Source organism: Aythya ferina, assembly GCF_964211825.1.
Source record: "Aythya ferina genome assembly, chromosome: 3".
Lineage (NCBI taxonomy): Eukaryota > Metazoa > Chordata > Aves > Anseriformes > Anatidae > Aythya > Aythya ferina.
In genome coordinates, this window is record NC_140298.1 from 109330616 (window position 1) to 109336620 (window position 6005).

The 6005-nt window shown below is 39.6% G+C and overlaps 1 long non-coding RNA gene across 1 annotated transcript; it reads right to left on the minus strand.

The window, feature by feature from the left end:
- Positions 1 to 880: 880 nt before the first annotated feature.
- LOC311435053 lies at positions 881 to 5139 on the minus strand. Its single transcript, XR_014691889.1, has 3 exons — positions 5040 to 5139; positions 4060 to 4171; positions 881 to 1125 (listed from the first exon to the last, which is right to left on the minus strand). It is a non-coding gene; the product is annotated as an uncharacterized lncRNA (long non-coding RNA).
- Positions 5140 to 6005: the final 866 nt, after the last annotated feature.

Consider the following 6005-nt stretch of genomic DNA (forward strand, 5'->3'; position numbering starts at 1 on the left):
AGACTAAAAACCACAGCTGCAGGCAAAAGACTGCATGCTACCTGAACTTTGGTTACTAATCAGTTAAAAATAGATATTTGCTCCTTCTGCATTTACTTAAGTTTTCTCTCTATTAGCTAATGTGTATTGATGGAATCTCATCAGCTTTTTCATGACCATTTTGAGATGTGTGCTTGCCAAAAGTGTTAAACTACATTCTTGCTCTCTAAACCAATGTACAGCTGAGCTAAAAATGTCATGTGCTGGCTTTAAAACAAAGCAAAAATGAAAATTGAGTTTTGCTGCTGCATTCATTTCAGGATAACTTCCATAAAGGGTATAGGCCAGATTCTTAGCACATTGAAAACCGCATAGGTCCACTGATTCTCATGAAGGTAAGTTGATTTACAGCAGCAGAGAATCTGGCCCCAAAAACTTGGGGCTATATATCTATCTCATGTTATGTTAAAGTCCCTTGACCTCTTACTTGATTGCCTTGCTCCACCGTGTGATGGTAGTGTAGGTAAATTACACTTCTGCTGGCCACTAAGCTGGCTGTTCTAGCAACATTAATAACCTTAAGGCTTCTAATTTTCTTACCAATGCTTACTAGACCCCCTGTGCAAGCCTCTGGGGCTGCTCTGACAATAATCCCAATATATTTTGTTTTGAATGAAAACAAACTTTATTGCAACTTGTGCTGGAGGCAGACCCACGAGCCTACTCTCTAGAATGCCTAGTAGGCAGCTGTGTAATCATTAGCAATACTACAGGGAGCAGCACTAGGGCTCTTCATCCAGCTGGGACTATAATTTACAATGCCACCATCACTACAATAACAAGGTAGTAGAGGGAAAACACTCTGGAAGGGGTGGTAGTGAAATTCAGCCATCACAAGGTGTGGTCTTTGGGGCAAAACCTTTAATTGGCAGAAGGTTCACTGACTGTTCTGGTAACCTCTGACTTTCACCTTTCATTAAACCTAAATCTACAATCAAAACGAGCTTGCAAAGGCATCCACACTGAAAGGTCTGTCAAGCAGTGACCCATCCTTCCACGCAGAAATTCTGGTTTGCTGGACCCTTTACCTAAGAGGTTCCTCTTGCCCTTCTGCCCCACCATCCTGCTCACTCCACTGCACTGGGCCTGCAACAAAAAAAGCAGCAGAGGCTGTAGCAAACAATCAAATTCTGTTTCTGCTCACATCCAACTATTCCTACCTTCTCCTTTAATTTTATGTAGTACATCAAATTTAAATCTATAATTTTTCTTGTTGTAATCAGTTCACAAAGTTCATTATCAGTGACTTGTCAGAAAAATGCTATAATCTTATTTTACCATGAAAAACATGATGCTGAAGAGGCACAAATTCCATTTTGAAATCTCACGTGATCACATGGGATCACAGGATGTTCCCTGACTGGAAAAGCTTAAGCCACAGAGCAGGATTTTCCCTTTCTTCAAATGTATTCTATAAATTGTCTTCACTGTTAAACTAAACCCTATCCCCATTTGAGGAGCTAATTAGTTGAATTGAAATTCTAACTCATTAAAATTGTGAGCCCTTTCATTCCCCTATCTTCCTGAAGGCCCCCCAGATGGTTTGGGTCTTGAATGAAGGATTGCTTCTTTCTTTCAAAGATTAAATCAGCTTAATTTGCTTTTGTGTTGATCAATTTTATTATTTTTTTTTAAATTCTTTTCTTGTTGTTGTTGTTAGAAAATTTTACTCAAGCCTTTTCCACCAGTCACTGATTCTTCCTGAACTCTCCTGTGACCCCTTGAGCGGTCATGACCCACAGTGTGAGAAGCGCTGCCAACATCCAGGCAAAGCAAAGGCAGAAAGATAGGAACACACACAGATGCAATCCAGGTTTTTAGACTTGTGGAAAATGTCTTGAAAAAGCCACCCAGCTTTACTACCACCACATATCCTTATTTAGGTGACTAATCTTAGTTCTTTTTAAAGTTGATTTCATGGATTGACAGCATGTGATGGTGAATAACATCAATGAGGACCTTGAGAACCATCCTCAGAGCATCGCCACCTCTGACAGCAGAAGACAGCATGCTCTGCCTCTGTGGTCAGGCCACAAAGAAAAGAAGCATGGTCAGTAATACTGCTGTCTTGCCAGTTCCTTCTCTTAGTTGTAAAAGCCCAGTTCAGCACTTCAGCAGGTGGCTAGGAAAGGTTCTGGAGAGGCCTTTACCTTGCAGGAGGTTAAGAGTATCTGCTTCGATGACAGAAACACCAAGTACAGTAACACTGGAATCCTTATTCTGTAATTGAGAAACTCAAAGAAAATAATACGTTCATAGTTTTCCTCTAGTGCCAGAAATGTGTCCCTTCAGAGTTGGAAAGGAGCCCATACTAAGAGGAAACCCATCATTAGGCAACACATGGTTTCCAGAAGAGCATTGGGCAAAGCTGTATCTAAATCATACATTTTAATTCATTAAATCAAAGCTTGTTTTATCGTCTGCCTCATCACTTGTTCATGCTGCTGCATTGAACTGATTTGCTGGTTTCCTTAATCTATTGAATGACCTCAGTTATGTCTCAGGTCTTGTGCATTTGCCTAGCTTCTGAAATGATCACACGAGTTGGTGATATTCACCTACTCTCTAAAGCACTGAGATGTCTGACTGGAAGTCTGATAAACTACAAGCCTGTGTACTGATCTAGTTCTTCCACAGACATATCCCTTGGTTTTGTCAAAGCCTCTTCATCACTCCAGGTCTCACTTTACCTAGGTAAAATAAATAAATAAATGAAATCTGCTTTCTTCTTATAAGATTAAAACCAACCAACCAACCAAGTAAACAAACACCAGGTCTTGGTCAACCTGTACCTATGGGCTTGATGTGAGAAGACTGGTGAGAATCTACAGCTCATTGGTGATGGAGAAGCTCAGATTTGGCCATGATAGTGCTTACAGCTTTAAAACCAATAAACCATGGATGAGACTTACTTTTTATACTTAACATGCTTTTCTTTACACTGGAAATAAAGTTGTTTAGCCCATCAACAAATCACGGCAAAAGGCATTTGCAAATATTGTCTATTACTATGTTTTGTTGCAGATGCAATGTAACTAAACGTCAACTATTAACTTTCACAAAGATTCACAAAGACTAGGGTCACAATGGAGATGGTCTGAAATTCCTCAAGCATATGAACCCCAAAGGTTTTCATGTCAGTTGCAGAGGTTTAAGCAAACTCCTCAGGAACAGGAAAATAGTTGCCTTATAGATCTTCTTATCATGCCCCCTCTCCCCCACACACCTTTTTTTTTTTTTTTTTTTTGATATGCATCATACTCAGAGAAAAGGCATGCAAACCTGTGAACAGAATTAAGGACTAAATCATTCTCATCAGTCTTGAGGGAATCTATGGGGAAACGTGTTGTCCCACTTTGCTGATAAAAGTTTCCAGGCAATGTCATAACATAAACCTTGTATGTGTTAAAATATCTGATTTAGATGACACTGCCTTGATTTTTCCTAACTGATCAGGGAAGCTACAAATAAATTTTGGATATATTGTTCTGATAACTTCAGCTATAAACCTATTTGTGACAAAGATTTAAAAACTGATGCTAAGCTCATTATCTTGTTAAAAACAGCACTTTCTAGTCAAGGCAAAGCTTGGAGAAATGCTTTGCCAACTAATGGAAAAGCAGCTTACAGCATTTGAATTATGAAATCAATGCGTACTTGGCCCTACAGAGTTTCTTCATTTCTAACATAAGTTTTTCATTAGCCCAGATTTTTTCCTAGTTGAGTCTTATTTGATTTTTATGGCCTGGGGTCCACTCACACATAAAATGGGAAGTAATATAGCCTTGCTTTTGTCTGCTGAAATGTGAGATAAGGTACTGTATAATGAATTTGTCTTTAGAATTGCTTGGATTTTGAAGTTATATTACTAAACTTTATGCCTTGTCAAGTCATTAGCGAATTTCACAAACAAGATAGTTAGATCCAATGAACAGGTATGTGAAATGGATCAGTTTACACATCCATATATGTAATGGAGAATATAAACAAAGCAACACAAATCAAGCTCTCTGGATTTACCTGACAGCACCAAGATGAAATCTGAAGGAAGGCAACTTAACAATTCCTCACTCAGGAACAAGCCATTCCTCTGTCCCAGTGGATTGGTGTTCAGGTGAGTAATCATGGTTAGCTACAACAACCATTTTTGTTTGTTTGTTTGTTTTCTTGAAAATAAGAGGACACAGTGAAAGACTGATTTAAAAGCTGACTGACTGATTCCAGGACTAATCAAATTTTATGGTTTAAGAGTTCAGTCTTCAGGGTAGACCTAACTTGCATTGCTGAAACCTTTAGGTTAAACAAACACAAGGTAATTTACATTTGAAATAGCGATCCTGTACTAGCCACACCGATATATTCTTCTCATTAGAGCTCAGTGATTATATGTATCATGACACTGTATGTCTTCTTTCTCTCTTCACTTCACCTTAACCAAGCACATATCCATATATCAGCCTTCAAGATCAGTTATGTCCTTAACTTTCAAAATGTTAGAATCTTATCATTTTCCAAGGCTCCTCCACTGAGAAAACAGTTCTGTCTGCAAACTCTTTAGATATTTTATTTGGCTGATGTGGCTGGTGGGATCTTCAGAAACTCCAGCACTCAGCATTGTTAACAATTTGTTTACTCTTAGCTAAAATCTCTTAAGTTAAGTCCACAAGTTTACTGTTTCTTGGCTCAGATAGATCCCTACCCGTAAAAATTCACAGCATCATAGAGTTGCAAAAGACCTCCAGGATCATCAAGTCCAACCTTTAATTTAGCATCACCAAGTCCACCACTAAACCATGTCACTAAGTTCTACGTGTCTTTTGAATACCTCCAGCAACCCTTTCAGTGAAGAAATTTTTTCATAACATCCAGATGAAACCTCCCCTGGAGCAACTTAAGGTCATTCCCTCTTGTCTTATTACTTGGTGCTTGGGAGATCAATCCCCACCTTATTATAGCCTACTTTTTGGTAGTTGTAGAGCAAAATAAAGTCTCCCCCAAACCTCCTTTTCTCCAAGTGAAAACAGCCCCAACTCTCTCAGCTGCTCCTCATAAGAGTTGCTCTCTAGACCCTTCATCAGCTTCACTGCCCTTCTTTGGATACACTCCAGCACCTCGATGTCCTTCTTGTAGTGAGGGGCCCAAAACTGAACACAGTACTTGAGGCGCAGCCTCACCAGAGCTGAATACAGAAGGACAATCACATCCCTGGTGCTGCTGGCCACACTATTTGTGATACAAATTGTTTCTTTGTTGCTCAATTCAGCATGAATTCAAGTTGATTAACTTCAACGTTGTGGGGGAAAAAGGGGTGGGTGTCTGCAGCAGTCTCAGCTGCAAGTGGTGACCTTTTCTAATGGTGCTTCCCAGTACTGTGCTCATCTTTTATTCTTCTGGCTCTGATCTAACCTTCAACCTAATGGCAAACATTAATCTTAGGAGTATCACAATATTTCAGCTAAGACAGATGTTCATTAATGAGCAGACTGTTGTAACCCGCACACAGAAAAGAGAAAGGAAGGGGCACCCACCCTAGCAGTGACCTAGCAGCTGGGGAAGAGCAGGTAACCAGGGCCTGACTCTCTTAAGTGTTTGTGCTCCACCCTGCTCTGCATCTCCTATGACCTCAGCTAATCTGTTTGACTTAAGACTGCAGCTGAGCCCTCACTCTGACAGGCAATGATCTTAGCTTAAGTCAATAAGAAAGAAAGAGAGAAAGAGAGAAAGAAAGAGAGAAAGAAAGAGAGAAAGAGGGAAAGAAAGAGAGAAAGAGAGAAAGAAAGAGTGATCACTTTCCCAGCTGAGATTAAGTCATTTGGACTGGGATTCATTTCAACTGGTATAAATATGTACATCTCAGCTAGCCTCTTTTTATAGACAATGAATAGATGTTTGTAAGGTTGTCTTTAATGCATTTTCACGTAGAAAATTGAAATAGATACAATACTCTACACCACAGACATCTGAAC